The sequence below is a fragment of the Gymnoscopelus braueri genome (assembly GCF_963280865.1).
Source record: "Gymnoscopelus braueri genome assembly, chromosome: 14".
NCBI lineage: Eukaryota > Metazoa > Chordata > Actinopteri > Myctophiformes > Myctophidae > Gymnoscopelus > Gymnoscopelus braueri.
The window spans coordinates 39,376,171-39,394,484 of record NC_137619.1 but is presented as its reverse complement, the minus strand read 5'-3'; positions in this window follow the sequence as shown (position 1 = coordinate 39,394,484).

Genomic DNA, 18,314 nt, shown 5'->3' with positions numbered 1-18,314 from the left:
AATCCCTGTCATTGCCAACTCCTGGGGAGGGTGTAAACAACCACACATCTCTTCGAGTCAGGACAGTGAGGAGTCTCACTGAGAGGATGCAACGCATGAGGACAAAAATGCTTTCCCTCCTGGCTATTTCAGCTGATCAGGCGTCCCGACCAAAGGAGTTGCTAGTGCAGCAACAGAGAATAGCCTCCCCTGCTGGCTTCCCACCTGTGAACACGGCCAATTGTGGACCGTTGGAGCACCCAGCCAAGCCAAAGGGCAGGAACTTTACCCTGTGCCACCCAGACGCTCTCATGAATAATCTTATTAGGAACGTCAGCCTTTGTCAATGAAAGTGAAGAGATTAACGTATCTGTTGCACGCTAAGTATTGACAGTAGTCGTCCTGCTGTCAATGTTAAGGACAGTTGCCTGTGAGATTACACTGTCGCTAAATTGAGAGGCCAAGGCCAAAGGCCGGTTCCACATCCGACAGGTGCAGACTCACTGCATCTGTGACACAAACTGTGACAAGATCTTCTGCTAATCCAGTGAGAGTAACACTCCATCCACTGTTGCAATCAAAGTTTATGTTGCAATCAAGTTTGTGTCCTTTTTCTGCAGCAACTCTTAATCCGTAGCCCACCATGCAATTATGGTCTACAGTTATGTTTGCACACAAGGTTTTATCACTAAACCTACAGTAACACGCAGAGGTACCGCACAATGTACAATACTCATGTGCAAGGACACCTCCTTTGCCGGAAGTGGTAGCCATGATTAGCTTAACGGTCTCCTGTGTATTTTGGCACGTGTGGTTAAAGCGTGGCAATCACACTTCAGCTACAGTAGGCCACTGTACGATCAGACTTATGATGATTGCCTCTCTCTCTCTCTCTCTCTCAGTTCACCAAATGGAAAATCACAGACACAGATGCTATTATGGAGGTGTGTGTTAACGTCCGTGAGCTGTCTGAGGGCAACAAAGCTTCTCTTCACAGACGACATACGCCAGGTCAAGAGACCAATATAGGTTCTCCTTAAAGAGGTTCACTTTCAAAATGGGAGCAATGCTCTCATACGCCCCCTCTCTCTCTCTCTCTCTCTCTCTCGCCCTGTCACTGAGCAAGGGCCCTCAAACACACAGGGAGCGCTTGTGTGAGTGTTCCACACAGGAATAAGGAAAATGGCTTGCCTGTGATTCCTCTGGGACAAACTGTGCAGGATATTGACAATTGACTAAGCTCTGTGGATGTCCATCATAGCAATGCATTACTCAGTAGTTTATTTAAGTTTATGGCTATCTACAATCTTGAGATACAGTACCAGGCTGTACAACTCTGCCAAGGAAGGCTGTTTTGAATCTCTGTTAAAGGGACATTTTTTCCACGCCCCTTGCAATTACTTTGTTTGCTCATAGATGAATGTGAAAGCCCTAAAGCACGTTCCCCATAGCGAGCCTTGTGGATTCAGTACAACCCGCAGTGCGTAGATATTTGGGGGAATACAGAGAATGAGAGAAGGGTTTTCATCGCCGTCGCTTGTTCTCAGAAATGGAACATTTGCCGAGAGGAACGTTCACCTGGTATACATCTGAGGATGGCACCAATCCAGCATCAAAATGTTATAAATCAGAACCACCTGCCCACATGCTCACACCCAGAGGTCTGGATCTCCGAGGAATAATATTGCCTTTGGTAAATGAAGCATTACTTGTCATTTCAACAAGGTGCGATTTTCAGCACAATAAGTGCATAGCGTTGACGGTACACTGATACTCCACCTTCACAGTGTAGTCTATACAACTGGTTCTCAACATGTGGTCCAGTGGTTCTCAAACTTTTTCATGTCAAGGACCCCCAAATTGATAGATATTTGGCCGTGGACCCCCATCTGAAAATATGTCGTGCCAGGGACCCCCAGAAGCAAAGATTTGTGTTAAAGATTTTCACTAATGTTCAAGATTTTTGAAAAATAGCCAAAGTATAAAAGGTTAAAGTGGTCCAAATGATTGTGATTCTACATCAACTACTTTCGCTGGGGACCCCTAGAACCCCCCCCCCCCCCAAGGACCCCTGGGGGTCCCCAGACCCCACTTTGAGAACCAATGCCCTATTAAGGGTTTCTATGGACTCCCCAGCTAAATATTTGATCGTTACAGTAGGAACCAAGTGGACCCTTACAGGTCTGTAACTCATGAGAGTGTGCAAATGGAATCAAATGGACCATTCCACTTGAGCACCCTCAGAGTTAAATTGTAGTTTGCGAACACCTCTACCTCTGTGAAATGTTCACGTTCCCATTAATGGATCCAACGGTAAACAGGATATGGAGTTTAACAGCTGGGGATGATGTTTATCCCACTCCAAAGAGTCATGGCATGGCTCTGAGGTTAGAGAACTTCTCCTGGCAGGGCATGGGTTGTTGAAATTTAGACCACAGCTCATACAGTGACTTAACCAAAGGTACAAAGACCGGCCTGTTTTTCTCTTTCCCCTTTCCACCAAAACAGTCCCCACTCTTGACGTGCATGGTAAACCTGGAGAGGCAGGCGTCACTGCTTAAAATACCGTCGCTTACCTAAACAATATTTGACAACAAATGCATGGGCAGAGTTGAATTACCACTGATGTGAGAATCATTTTTGAACGTTCATGAAATTGCACACAGTTAAGGAGCGCTTATATTGTTACTGCGATAATTTGTAACGATTACAGCAGGAATGAGAATGACTGCTTTGTTGCATGAAAAGGCTTTCTGCATAATAATCCCAAAATAAACCCATAATAAAGAGCACTTGAATAGTGCAGCAAAAATCAAGTGAAAACAGACTCTGTATAGCCTAAGGACCAATGTGGATTGGTTTGTGGCTCAGGATCTTTGGCACTGAACCACATACAAACATTTATTTAGGCACCGCTTCCAGGTTGCAATTTCTCCTCCAGACTCCATGGTTTATTTAAGCAGGTAACTTATGTAAGTAGGTCTCATTTAGGGTAGAATACACGACTGTCCCCAAGGGGTCTGCACATCAGCTTTGACATGGAGGGATATTTTGCCAAAATATAAAGTAATTTCCACGAGGAAATGGAAATGTGTAAATTGAGCTAAACATCCTGTTCGCATGTGGACAGAATCATGTGTGGACAATACACACACACACACGCACATGCGCGCGCGCGTGCGCACACACACCTACATAGCCCAGCCTAACCCTAAACACACCCTTTGTCCCTTTACCCTAAAACTAACCTTAACCCCTAACTTTAACTTCTCACCGTATGCCTAACCCGAACGACAAAATTCGGACCCCAACCCGGATATTTACGTAATTGTAACCCTAAGCTTTTTTTAAACACAGACATGATGACTCTTTTCCTCATGATGACCAAAACAATCTCCCCTTGGGGGTACTTTTGGTGCCCACCGGGACAGTAAAACACACAGACACACAAAGAAACGCACACACTCACGTACACACGTGTACACACACACACACACGCACACACGCGCGCGCGCGCGCACACACACACACACACACACACACACACACACACACACACACACACACACACACACACACACACACACACACACACACACACACACACACACACACACACACACACACACACACACACCTTGCAGTACAATAGCTCCAGTTTCCAGGGCACCTTGCCATCCTCTCTGTCTGGCCAACTTGTTGATGTCTGACCATCTGTGGCATTTACTTCCACCTAAGCTCAAGTATGGTATCTGGCAGCCCTGGAGCCTTGCTTGGCATGGCTGAGAAGGGAATGGATGGCTGATCTCCTCAGCCCCCTCCTTTGTTTGAGTGAATGGCCTGTGTACAGACACTGGACACTGGATCCCCTCCTCAGACCCCTTTGGGACCAGAGAGGATTAGTGCAATGTCTCCTCTCTGGAGACTGCAGCTGCAGTGGACCCTGAGTTATACTATAAACCCTGAGTTATACTTGGCTGTGCGCCATGTCACGCACATAAAATTGTCGATCTACGAGGTCACGATGCGCCATGCTGCGATGCGTTGTGAGCTTGTAGATCTGCTATTTACAGTGTGCGACGCCGGTCCTCAACTAAGACAAACTGGCACACGTCTTTAAAGGACCATAGCATTGTCAATACGGTCTATTCACAGCTTATTGTACATAGATATGATTTATTTCTGTTAATGCCTTTATTTATTTATATTTTTCCCTTTTCCAATGTTCTGTAAAGTCATTAAAATGTAATCATTCTTACAGTAAGTCTGAGTCAATGTTGGCTAAACATCAATGCGTGGATAATAAGTCTTTTGTTCGAAAATCAATCAGACTACCTTTTGGCTAGAATGTCCAATCAATCTGTTCTTTAAAATGCATTAAAACACATCGATAAGGTAACTTTGCCCACAATATTGTTCTGATAATTATATTTAGTGTGCTGGATTTCAAGTTGCAGGTCTCTGCAAGTCGATTGCTCAGTGTACTTTGTAAAATGGTTGGCAGTAATGTCAAGTACTGGATAGCGTGAATCATACTCAGTGCCATAAATGACAATGGAAGTTGGAGTCAACAGATTTGAAGCTGTCACTCAGGATCAAAGTCAAATCAAACAACCATTTCAAATCCCCTTAAAAAGCATGACCCCGTCCGCAACAGTGAAGTTTTAAACTGCATGCGTGCATCGCCGCAGGTCAGGCGTTTGCCCCGAGTGTGACGGGAGGGGAGCCGGGGTTCCTATAGGGCAGAGCGTGACCTGCACCCTCAGCAAGAAACGTTATGCCTCAAGATGCTAGCTTCACCTGATGACCCATGACACATGCCTGTTCGGGCCTAATTAAAAAGGGATAGGACCTCTCTCAAGCTGATCTGCTGACCGCAGAAGGGATCCGTCACGGCTGAGAACTGACCTCGGGCCTCAGGTCAAGACATCTGCCACAGATGTTCAGCAAAATGTAGTTATCAATGTCTCTACGTGCCCTACAAGCTTATGGGACTTTGCAGACACAAGGCGAGGCAATAAGGGTCAGTCCTCATATGGCAGTGAGGAAATCCAACACATTCATTTTCTGCTCGTCACAACTGTTCTTGACACAGCTGTACCAAGGAGACAAGTCAATACCATTGTTACGTTATTTTCTTTACTGTCAAGACCTCCAAATATGAAATGGTAAATGGTGCATTTATATAGCGCTTTTATCCAAAGCGCTTTACATAGATTGTGCATTACATTCACCCATTCACACACACATTCATACACCGATGAACCGAGGAAACCATGCAAGGCAGCAATTAGGGGTTCAGCGTCTTGCCCAAGGACACTTTCGACTCTAACTCTGGGGGAGCCCTCCACCCCGGGATCGAACTGGGAACCTTGCGGTTGCCAGTTCACTCTACCCGGCCACTCTACCCCTGAGCCACTGCCGCCCCAAGTTTTAAGATTCATGAGAAAGGCCTAGCCAGCCTGAGGTAGAGAGATGTTTTCTTCCTGGCCACCTGGGCAACATGCCAAGCAGTCGCAATCGTGACTCATGTCAGCATGTTCCACAACCAGCTGTAGTGCAGATGGCATGAACTGGGCTCCCACTAAAAATACTAGCCACATGGTATCGTGTTTACAATGTATGTGTTTATAGGACAGCTGAGCCCCGAAGATCAAATGGCTAACCTGCTGCCTCTTGTGGTATAAATCTGTTCCAGGTGCGGAACAGTTAAATGTACTACTTATCTTGTTTTGTGAGAAATTATTATATAGAGGACCACTGTATAGAGACACACCTGTTAAGACTGATCAGAAAATAACCCCATTATGAAATTCAGAGGGCAGTCATACATTTTGTCTGGCAGATTCCTAAAGGTGAAACTCTAGTGAATAATAATGTTTGATTCCACATTCTCTGTAAGTCAGGGTTGATGGCTTCCATCTCATCTTCAGAATAGCATTAAAGCAAAGGTTGCAGCTCTATGTCCCAGCATTTTCTTATCACTTGAAGTTCATGTTATGACGGGCAACCGTCAATCATGTCTAGGAAATTAATTCAAGGACCCCAACGGAAACAAGTCCGCAAGGACTTTTTTTGGTCGGACCTTTTAGACAAAAGTATTATAAATGTAACTGTGTTGTTTTACATTCTTTTGCCTAATAAAAATCAATCAATCAATCAACAATACAGCAAAACACAAATGTGCCCCGTAGTCCTCTGCCGCAGTAATTCCCACAAATCCTTTTTAAGCACAGGTTGGAAAACGTGTATACGGTTTCTCTGTCCTTCAGGCATGAATGCCACATCAATTAGCTGTAATACTACCTGGCACATTGCAGAGATGGATTTACAGTAATTACCCCGTGATTTGTACAGGATGCTGCAAGGAGATATATGCATTTATACAACACATGACACACAATATTATGCTACTTACGTATCAAAATCACCATTTGCAATGCTGAATAAACAAGGCGCTCGTTCAATCTCACCTCCTGTAAATCGTTTAAAATTAAGGGGATCTACAGGAAGGTAAATGAAACTACCATTTTTACCCTTCAACATCTTGACTTTTCCTGTGATTCACCTCTCCGCCATGCCTCGTCCATTAAGTCTATGTCTAAGTTTTATTTGCTTCTCCTCCACTCTTTTAGTCTTGTGTTTACTATGGCTGATGATTCACTGCTCTTGGAGAATTGGAACAAAAGGCATCACAACAGAGATGAAAAAAACCCAGCACGGGGGGGGGGGGGGTGGCAGGCGAGTCTGATGCAGTGGATAACAAGACCTCTGTCTAACAGGTCATGTGACAGGGGTCAGCGTCTGCTCCTTAACTACATGACCCCCAGACAAACAGGAGAGGGGGGAAACAGGACCTGCGTGGAGTCACAGGCTCCCTCTCAGAGCCTGGTCCTGGTCCAGGGCCAAAGTCATGGGCGTCTGAGGAACCCTTCATGTAGTGCTGCTACCTCTGTTGGCAGTCGGACGCGCACGGGCGGGGGGTGGTGGGCGGGTTGGGGGCATTCGAAAAGATTCACCTGTCATGGGAAATGTTCACGTGTGGAACTGAAATCCTTAATCAGAAATGAATTGTATCATGTGTGTGCGGGCGTGCCACTAAAGCATGTCTGTGTTGTTGCGCTCACTTGAGTCCAGGCTTTTTTATGTGTGTATGTGTGGGCGCGTGTGTGTGTGGTCATCAGTCGTGCTATGAGACGCTGGGAGACTGCTGTGAGACACAAACCTGAAGGAGGCAAGGAGCCCCGGGACTGTTCCTGGGCGCACGGCCAAGACGGCCTCGCTTTGAAACATTCTAATGGAACTGAACTTCACCGTAGGCTTGTTCCGTCATGATGTCAATAGACTTTGATATCCTGCACAACGGGCACAAACACGCATTCGTCTTTAGAGAGGTTCCCTAATTGCTCCCGAGCAAATATCTTGCGTGCGACATGATATAAAAGATAGACTGTGTGACTTGCAGAGCATGAAATCCATCGTGACGGAGAATTAAAGTAATGAATTTCTGGTTGGATTGGTGATAAAATGCTCAGAGGTGTGATTCTGAAATGATGTTAATTCAATGTGTGTGCACAAAAAAAAGAAAAAGCTTTCTTCTCCTGTGAGAGTGCAAGATCAAAAGTTGAGGCTGTAGATTTCTATTTATACAGCTGCTGATGCTACAATGAGAAAAGAAAATATGAGCATTAGATATTGAGTATCTGATTTGTTTACGTTTGTGGATATGATCTAATACTTTGTCAAGGGACAGTGGAAGACGGTCTTGTCTAACACACTGTAATTTATAATGATTGAGAACCTTGACTCTAAATTGGGGTCGATGATCTGAAGTAAAGACCACTAACAGAGAAAAAAAATTCAGGGAAAGATGTCCAGGGGTTCCAATTTCAAGGAGAACAATTTACTTCCTGTTGGCACCGGATACCGGGTCAATTGTCTTTTCCTTTCAGCTCTGTTTGTACTATGTAGTCAACTGTAGATGCTGGGGGACACGTAATTCAGAAGCTGGCAGCACTACAAGAAGATCATGCCAACATGTTGGGATCTGCCAACCGGTTACTCTGCAGATATAGTTTCTGAGCCTTTAGGGTCTTCAGTTAATGTCAAGCCAGGAGTAGTGTTTTTCTTTTCTATCCTCCAATACCTGCATTTTCAAGGCACGATTTTACAGAAGAATAATTAACAACTGTCTTAATCATAGTATGCTGCATTAAAACAAATATATTTTGAAAATAATAATATACCTTTTGTTTTGCTGCTACTGAGCTTTTACCGATATGTATTGTATGTCTTACTGATAAATTGAGCACAATGGACCACAATGGAAACAAGCCCCCTGGGACTTTTTGCGTTACCGTATCCTTTTAGCATAACCTTTGACTGCACTACTTGTACTGTTACCAATCACGTTAATAAAAAGTATTCAATCAATCAATCAATCAATCAATAAAAATGTGTGAATAAGTAATTATTTGGTAATTAATCAGTAATTGGTCTTGAGGTTAAAAAAGCTTCTACGTCAGGAAACTCATCAGAATAAGAATAAGTGGCCATGTACTGTATGTTCACAAAGTAAGAATTTGTCCTGGATCTTATGTGACACAGTCGTACAGTAAAATTACATTTCTACTCTGGGGACTGAACCACAAACGTCACTAAGTCAGGGAGGATACTCTGTCTCTGACCACCCTCTGTCTGGTTTGGTGTGACTTGATAATGTTCTCAGGAAGTGTGGTTTCAAATAGCTTCAAGGAGAAGTGTCACCTAAAGGCCTCAGTAAGCAGAACAGCTGGCTTGTCATGTCAAAGTGCCATAACCAGAACACCTAAAGGGCACACAATTGTCCCTCATCCCATCTGTTTTTCGAAATTTTTCCAAGAGACTGGAACATTTATGAAACAACGATTTATTGACGACCAGCTAATAACCACCCCACTGCTGCTAGAAGCAGTGGGGTGTGTCACAATAATGATTTTATGGCAAACTAGTGACCGTAAATGATTTTGCTTCATAACAAGAAGTCAGCCAGTCTTTAATCTTGGAGGTGGAGGTCAGGGGTGAAACTCACGGCAGTTTAAAGTTTAGGCGCTGGGCTAATCGCTCTACAATGAACCTGAGCGGTCCAGAGGTGAAGGTGATCCGCCCGGCTCTGTCTTCACATGAACGACCCCAGGGAAAGACAAGGGGATGAGGAAAAACTAAACAAAAACACAACAAGGACAAGAGGAGAGTGAGAAAAGCTGAGTGACAGACAAGACAGACAGAGCATTACTCCTGTGAAAACACACACTCTTCATTGCACTTTCACTTTTCATCAAGTGTTTTTGGCGGCTCACAGGCTGAAGGAATGCACCCCGGGGCAGCCTGCTGCTCACCCCGACACATTACCACTCCACTAACCCCCCCCCCCCCCCCACCTTCAATCCCAGTCCCACCCTACGTCCTGACATGTCCAACACGTCATGTCCAATAATGCAGTGGTTCTCAAAACCTTTCATGTCAAGGACCCCTAAATTGATATGTATTGGGCCGTGGACCCCTATTTGAAATTTGTGCCAGGGACCCCCATAAGAGGAGATTTGACAAACATATTTGAAAAAAAGCAGATCAACAATCTCAAAAACACCTTGCATCATGACGCGTTGTAAGCTTGTAGATTGGCTATTTACGAATTAACGGGAAATAAGATAGGGCATTTAACGGTTTCTCATTTTGCTGGGGACCCCCTGGAACCTCCTCAAGGACCACTGGGTGGTCCCCAGACCCCACTTTGAGAACCACTGCAATAATGTATCCCGAGCATCATCTGGGATGACCGTTGGTCCGAACGACTTCCCACTCAGTGTAGCAGAGTGGCTCACAACCTGCAGCCTGATGGCCTGAAAGTCTAATGACTCCCCCGAGCTATAGGGAATTCCCTTTGGCTTAGTGATTACAATGTTGGCTTTCCACGTGGGAGACCCGGGTTCGAATCCCGGGCGTTAGATCAGCACTATAATCCTCATATGGTCATATGAATTCATAGATTTTGAACATTTTCCACATATGGTATGCCTTAAGGGGATGATCTTTTATCCTGCTTTTGTATGCATTCTTCTATCATGTGATTCCCTTTCACATATATGAACATATTTGTGGAAGAGTGATAAGACTGATATTACACTGAAAACAGTAGATTTGTCATACAAGGCTACACCGACTAGTGTCAAGTCTAATTCCTCTGCACTTTCCATGAACCTGAAGTTCCAGGCCAGGATGTGCCCCCGTCATCTCCTCGGTCCCACACTTGCTTTTATTGAGATTGATACCTTTACAGGTCATGTGTGGGCATGACAGAGAGCTTGTTTCTCCTCCGTCCACCCCAGTCTTTTACAGCTTTGTGGCTGCAGGCAGCAGTCAGTGAGAAAACGCATATGAGCCGAGTTCACTCGAACAGGCATACTGTCCTGGTGGTGAGGTTTTCTATAAACATTTTACATGGCTTCCTGTCCCGTATCAGTATCACCGATGGGCATAGCATCTCTTTCCACCCTTGCTTAATGAAGCACTTACTTTAACCCATTAAGAGCTGAGGCCGATTCTACAAAATGTCTTCAAAATCCTAACTGTTTTCTGAAAAATAATTGTGTTACTCTGTCAGTGGTTCTCAAACTTTTTCATGTCAAGGACCTCAAAATGTATATGTATTTGGCCACGGACCTCCATCTCAAAATATGTTCCAGGGACCCACCGGAAGCAAAGATTTGAGTTACAAATGTTCGCTTGAAAAAATATATATTCAAAAAGATTTGCAAAATAATTCACTATTTCTCAAAAATAGCAGATCTACAAGCTCATAGCGCGGCACTCGGTGCCGCGCTATGAGCTTGTATATCTGCTATTTTTGAAGAGCCAAAGTGTAAAAGAATGCTTTTTAGCTCAAATCTAAAAATGACACAGATGCGAACTACCGGTCTTAAAGGGTTAACTAAAAAAACAACAACTTTGCCACAAGTTGCTTCCCTCATACACCTTGTAAAAAAGCAGTGGTTTCCCAAATTAGACAGATGCTTTGTCAGGCCTGCTATTACTGACCTGACCACAGGGCCCATCACTCTCCTAGAGTGAAAATGTGCGTACAGTGTTTACACCAAACGATTCCCCTGGGCTGGCACAACGCAAACACAAAACAACCGGCAATGACAAAAACAAAAATCCTAATTGGTCAGGGATATATGTCTAATAATTGGTCAGGGATAAGTCATGGATATGTTCTTATTTTCTGCAACCTTCAACGAGAAGATTTCAGAAAATAAGAACACTAAAAAATGCTAAAGAAGTGGTTGCTAGCAGTCCGGGATGCGATCTCAGAGAGTGCAACACTACATCAAGCACTGACTGTACAACATATGTAACCACTGATTATTCTAGTCAACATCCATGGTGTTGAAAGGTACTAGGTGTACTAGTATGCACTAAAATAATTGGCCCCCATATGTGCATCTACTGTATGCATGTCTATGAATGTGTGGTTTATTAGTGGTGTGAAAATATGGTCATAAGTTTCCGTGACCATATTTCTTACAACAAGCAGCTAAAAATTTTATCCACAAATGGTGCACCCGCTACTTCTTTCCAGTTCCACTGTGTTATCATGGAATATACATCTTAGTGTCTTAAATTGACAAATGTTGACATTAGGACAATTGTGCTGTTAAAACATTTTCAGGACAAAATGTTTCAGAATTGTCTATCTCAGGTGCTACTATAGCTATGCAATTTCTACAAGTAATAGTAAATTCAAGTTCTCAGGAACTCACCGCTTATCGAGGATGGATCGATAAGGTGAACTATTCATTAATGATTTAATAAAAAAAAGACTAACTTCACAAATAATGCTATAATGCAGCTGAACTGAATCCAAACCATTGTTTAGTGGCAAGAAGTGTTGTAACAACAATTCAAGATCTCTTTAGGATATTGACTGATTTTGCAGATATGAAATCATTACAAAGTACAGCTGTCAACTAACTAACTAACTAACTAACTAACTAACTAAATAAATAAATAAAGAAGTCAATCAAAGATACATGCAGTGCTCTTTTGAAGATGTGAATCTGAATTGATGGTGTACAGGTAACAATAATGGATACACAAGCCGTAGCATGACTGTGTCTCAATCTAGGTTGATCTAATGCTGTTACAGAGTCTTGGGTAGTAGTAGTGCAATTAAATGCCTGAGATGACAGGTCTTCAGTTTGACGTTTACATTGGCATGATGAAATCTATGAAATTTCACAGAAGAATGCAATTATTTTCTGACAGCTTAACATCCCACTAGAACACCGGTATCTGTGAGACAAGCTGAAAGAAAAGGAGGAGTTTGACAAGCAATTCACTCACACTCACACAAACACACACACACACACACACACACACACACACACACACACACACACACACACACACACACACACACACACACACACACACACACACACACACTAGGGCATTCACCGAATATTCGAATATCAAACCAACTATTTGACTATCAAACCACTATTTGATTATTCTATCAAAAAGATATTTAGATTTTAGATAGATATATTTTTTAGTGGCTTTTCTACAGCAGACACGCAGCTGTGAGCTCTGGTGTGACGTCAACTCGCATTCCTTGAGTCGAGTCATCAATGCCATTGAAAAAAAAAATTATAATAAAATCGATGAATCGAATATTCGAATACTTATAGGTCGAATAATTCGAATGCCCTAACACACACACACACACACACACACACACACACACACACACACACACACACACACACACACACACACACACACACACACACACACACACACACACACACACACACACACACACACAACCTGGGTGTGATTCTTCATTCAGACCTCTCATTCACTCCTCAAGTCACACGAGTCGTTCAGACATGTTATTTTAGAATTAAATCCTTTTTATCATCAGCAGTGGTGTAAAGTAACTAAGTACATTTACTCAAGCACTGTATTTACTTTACTGAAGTATTTCCAATGATCAGTACTTTTACTTCTACTCCACTACATCTCAGAGGCAAATATTGTACTTTTACTCCACTACAATTATTTGAAAACTTTAGTTGTTACTTTGCAGATTTAAATTATTCCATTATAAAACATACATTAACCACTTAAGCCCTATTTTATACCTGAACTATTTGAAAATAGCCGTCGCATCGCGACGCGTTGTGAGCTTGTAGATCTGCTATTTTCAAACATTTTAGTAGTTTTACTTTTGATACCAATACTTTTGTACTTTCACCCAAGTACATTTTTAATTCCGGACTTTTACTTGAAACAGAGCACATTGCAGTATTGATACTTTTACTTAAGTAAAACATATGAGTACTTTTTCCACCACTGATCATCAGCAGAACTTGAAAATGTAATTCACCCTTTCATTTCATCACGTTTGGACTTCTGTAACTTTTTATACTCTGGCCTCTGAAAAAAAAAAGAAGCCATTTTCCGCCTTCAACTGGTACAAAATTCAGCTGCCAGACTACTAACTAACTCTAAGAAACGTGATCACATTACACCCATCTTAGCTGCACTTCACTGGTTACCTGTTCATTTCAGAATAGAGTTTAAGATTTTACTGATTGACTTTTAAAGCCCGGCAGGGACTGGCCCCCAGCTATATTAACCCATTTTAAGGTTTCTTTGGCTATTCAAAAATAGCAGATCTACAAGCTCATAGCGCGGCAACGAGTGCAGCGCTATGAGCTTGTAGATCTGCTATTTTTAGAAAAATCGTGTCCCCGGAACAAAATATTTTTAGATGGGAGGGGGTCCGCGGACAAATACATATTATTTTGGGGGTCCATGACACAAAAAGTTTGAAAACCAATAATAATGAGCAACATAAGTAAAAAAAAATATGAAAAAAAACTTTAGGAAAAAAAAACTGTTACAAGACATTTGTAAAATTTTGAGTTTTTTTTTTGAGTGAATTTGTAAAAAGATTTGAGTTAAAAAAAAGTATATATATTCAACCTAAAGATTTGCACACATTTTCACAATTTAAAAAAGAAATAGCAGATCTACAAGCTCATAGCGCGGCACTCGGTGCCGCGCTATGAGCTTGTATATCTGCTATTTTTATATAGCTAAAGAAATCTTAAAATGACACAGATGCGTTCCCGGTCTTAAAGGGTTAAAGACATGCTGACCACCCCCTATGAACCTGGGCGCTGCTTTTAGATCCTCGGGTAAGGCTTTCCTGGATGTCCCCATGTCTCGCCTCATCACCCGGGGGCGATCGGGCTTTCGCAGACCGGGCACCCAGGCTTTGGAATGCCCTGCCCGAGGATCTGAGGTCTAGCAAAATCAGTCTCTTCTTTTAACCCATTAAGATCTGAGGCGATTCTTAAAAAAAATCGAAATCCTAACAGTTTAAAAAAAAATATATATATCTTTTTTCCAAGATTTTTCAAAAATAGCAGATCTACAAGCTCATAGCGCGGCACTCGGTTCCGCGCTATGAGCTTGTAGATCTGCTATTTTTGAATAGCCAAAGAAATCTTAAGTGACATAGATCCGTTCCAGGTTCTGTCACTTCTGACAGAACCTACTTCTGAAAATCACTTCTGACAGAACCTACTTCTGAAAATCACTTCTGAAAACCTACTTTTATGTTAACGCCTTTTCTTAGTGGTTTTGCAATTTTATCAGTTTCTGTGTTTCTGTAGATTTTAATTGTTTTAATCCATTAAAACCAGGAAAGCATGCGTGTCATTTTTGATTTTTTGCATTGGCTATTCAAAAAAAAAAAAAAACATTTTTTATGAATCTTGAAAGTGTTAGAACTACTGATTTAGAAGGTTGTAGTTGTAGAATCGACCTCAGTTCTTAATCTGTTAATTATGTTACCCATTGATTGTATGTGCCGTTTCAACTTGTATGGTTTTATGCTGCTCTTTTATCTTGCTCCGATAAGCACTTTGTAACCTTGTTTGGAAAAGCACTGTAAAAAATAAATGCATTATCATTTAACTGCATGAACCCTAGCGTCCCTATTCTGGGCATGCCATAAATAGGCGAACATTTGACAAAAATAGGGGAACATTTGACAAAAGTACAAAATTGTGAAAATAGACAGTCTACGACGCACGCGTCGCGTTGTGAGCTTGCAGATCTGATATGTTTGCTATTCAACCTGCAACAAAGTATTCAGTATAGCTTATGGTTTAGTGATGAAGTGATTTTACATCTGAAGATTTTACACCTGATGGTTGACAACTTGACATCCAAGTTGCATGCCAGGCCCATCCATTTGGTTGACCATTTTTCCATGGCTGCTTACCTCATACTCAGGATTTGGGAAACACCCCCATGTATGATGCAAATGCAAAATGACCAGTGTCGCCAGTACAGCCGCGAAGAAAGTTATTCTAGTTAATTGGAAATCTGAAAATTCGCCTTCACAGAGACATTGGTTAAATGAACTTTCATCTTATTGCACACCAGAAAATTTATTGTATAATGTAAGAAAACCTGCAATATATCAGAAAATCTGGGGTAATCTCTTTGACGTTCTTCCATCATTATCTCCTAATAGTTGATCTCCTCTGGTTTTTTATTTTTGTTTTATTATATTTGATATTGTCTGAAAGGTGTTGTGAAAAAAGGAAAATAAGAGACTGTTGAGGGTTGAGTAGTGTACCATTCTGGGAAAGGGGTGGGGGGAGGGTCTGGGAGGACTGTCTTTGTATTTTTGTCTTCTTTCTGTTGTGTTTTTGTGTATCGTGTCTTTTCCTTTATTCTTTGTCTTTTTTATTATGTCTTGTTTACAAAAAAAGAAAAAAGAAATGTGATAATGATATGTGTACATTGTGCATTGTCAATAAATAAATCATTATAAAAAATTAAATAAAATTACCACAGTGTTGGTTAATATGGTCAATACGTCCACTCAGGGGAAAACAGAATGAGTGATCACTTGACAACGGCTCTGGTACAGCCCACCCTGTGTAGTCCGAATATTCCACACAGTGCAGACAGCACACAAACTGAGCAAACAGACCCTGAGTGTTCCTCTAAGTAGCCCTTTATCAGAACAGTTTGCTATGGTGTGTGCATGTCCACCACTGCTGCTTGAGCTGCAGGGGATCATTGATAGTTTGTGTAGGTTTTCTATGGGGTGTTGATATCATCTGTCTGTAGTATGCATACACCTTGCTGTAGTCTTTCAATCTGACATAAAAATGTACTTTAGCAAAGACAGTGCACAGAGACTGTGCGTGATGCATGATCTTAAGAGTGCCAGCTAGGGAACGCCACAATTTTTTAAACAAAAGCCTGATTGTAAATTGTTCAGCCAGGGATGAGGGATTTCCTTCAAAAATATGGGGGTTAGCCTTTTTATCACCCTGCTCTTAAAGGTGTGTTTCAGTGCTTTACACAGTGGAACACGTTCAGGAGGACCGGCTGCTATGAGCGGCAAGCACTGACTATTACTGTTCCACTGGCATGCAGAACCAATATGTATATAACTCCATTTACCCTGGGAGTATTATCTTTCTCTCTCATGGGACGACAGAAGCCAAATCTAATATTGTATCCAGTGGCAACATCTGTCTTTTATGAGCACATTTATTTTTCTTACACACCATTTATTTATTGTGTGTGGCTGGGTGTGGTTCAGGGTGTTTCTATTTATTTGTGTGTGTTTGTGTGTGCGCACGCGTCTGAATGTGAGAGAAAGAGAGATGGGAGAAATGGTACATGCATACGAACACATACTGTATAATATAAATTTTCTATATTCATGATACATTATACCCAGCCTTTATTTTCCATGGGTGAGGGGCGTGATAAAAGGAATGCAAGGGTGATACTGATCAACATATTTTCCCTAGGGGTTACACGGCAGATGACCAATCAGTGTGCAGTTAAAGTTCCACTGTGCGTTGAACTGGAACCATGGGTGACCTTGCTACTTAACCACTTAAATCAAATCCTATTATACTTCGTTGACCGGGGTACCCCAGGGGTCCAAACTCTTTTTTTTCTCCTCCCTATACATCTAATTTCGTCTGGGGCCAGTTGATAAACAGCACACCACAAGAGCTGTTTTGAGATGTCTTTTTTGATAAATAATGCCTGAATTATACTTGGGATGCACGCTTTTCCGCGCACCGAAAATAGAAGATCTATACATCTAGGAGCTCACAACGCATGGCAGTGCGATGCATGGAGAGCCTGCTTAGAATGTGCAAAGTCAACTATAAACCCCCCCAACACTGGGGGGGTTATAGCGCTCCATCCTGCAATAGTTTAAGAAACTCTTTAGTCATGATACGTAAAACAGAAGCAGTCCATCCAACTCTAGAATAGAGTAGTCCAAGGTGTGGTTGCAGTTCTATGACCATGATAGTGGCTTTGAGCAAGCAGAAATAAGTCTAAGGACGGCTTTCTAAAGTAACTTTAATGAAAAATAAAAATAAAACATTCATTGGCCCTGTAAAGCTATGCAGGGAGGGACGGACGACACAGCCACATAAACTTCAGGCAACACCACTGACAGGGGCATTTTAGACAGGAATTTCAGTGAAAACCAAGGGAGTGCACTAAAAACCACGGGTAAGAGAGACCTCAAGCATTCGCCCAAGCCACAGACAGCTGACTACATGTTCTGACAGCTGATGACCTCGGTCCATCTTCAAGCACTTGGTATGTTATTAGTTGTTGGCTGGTTACGAGGTCTAGGCAGTAGAATGCTGTGTATCATCCACACACCATGACCTCTCTCTCTCAAGCCCTTGTTCCTACATGCATATACATGTTCATGTTGGGGCTCTCTCCAAGTCTATTATCTGACAATCATCTAATTTTTTTTCCCCCTCTGATATACGTACTCACACCTGCAGATTTGATGCGGTGCAGTCCTTCACTTAAACAGGCTGCAATATCAACAGACTGGAGAATGGCTTTTATTGTCATTAACCCATTAAGACCGGGAACGTGTCTGTCATTTTTAGATTTCTTTGGCCATTAAAAAAGATAGCAGATATACAAGCTCATAGTGCGGCAGAGAGTGCCGTGCTATGAGCTTTTAGATCTGCTATTTTTTTTTTATCGTGAAAATCTGTGGCAATCTATGAATATTATATATTCATATATCATATATTCTACAAATGTTTTCTAAATCCTAACCGTTTTTTGAAAAAAACGTACGTTGCTATATCAGTGGTTCCCAAACTTTGTCATGCCAAGGACCCCCAAAATTAAATGAATTTCACTGTGGACCCCCATCTCAAAATGTTTTGTTCCAGGACCCCCCAGAAGCAAAGATT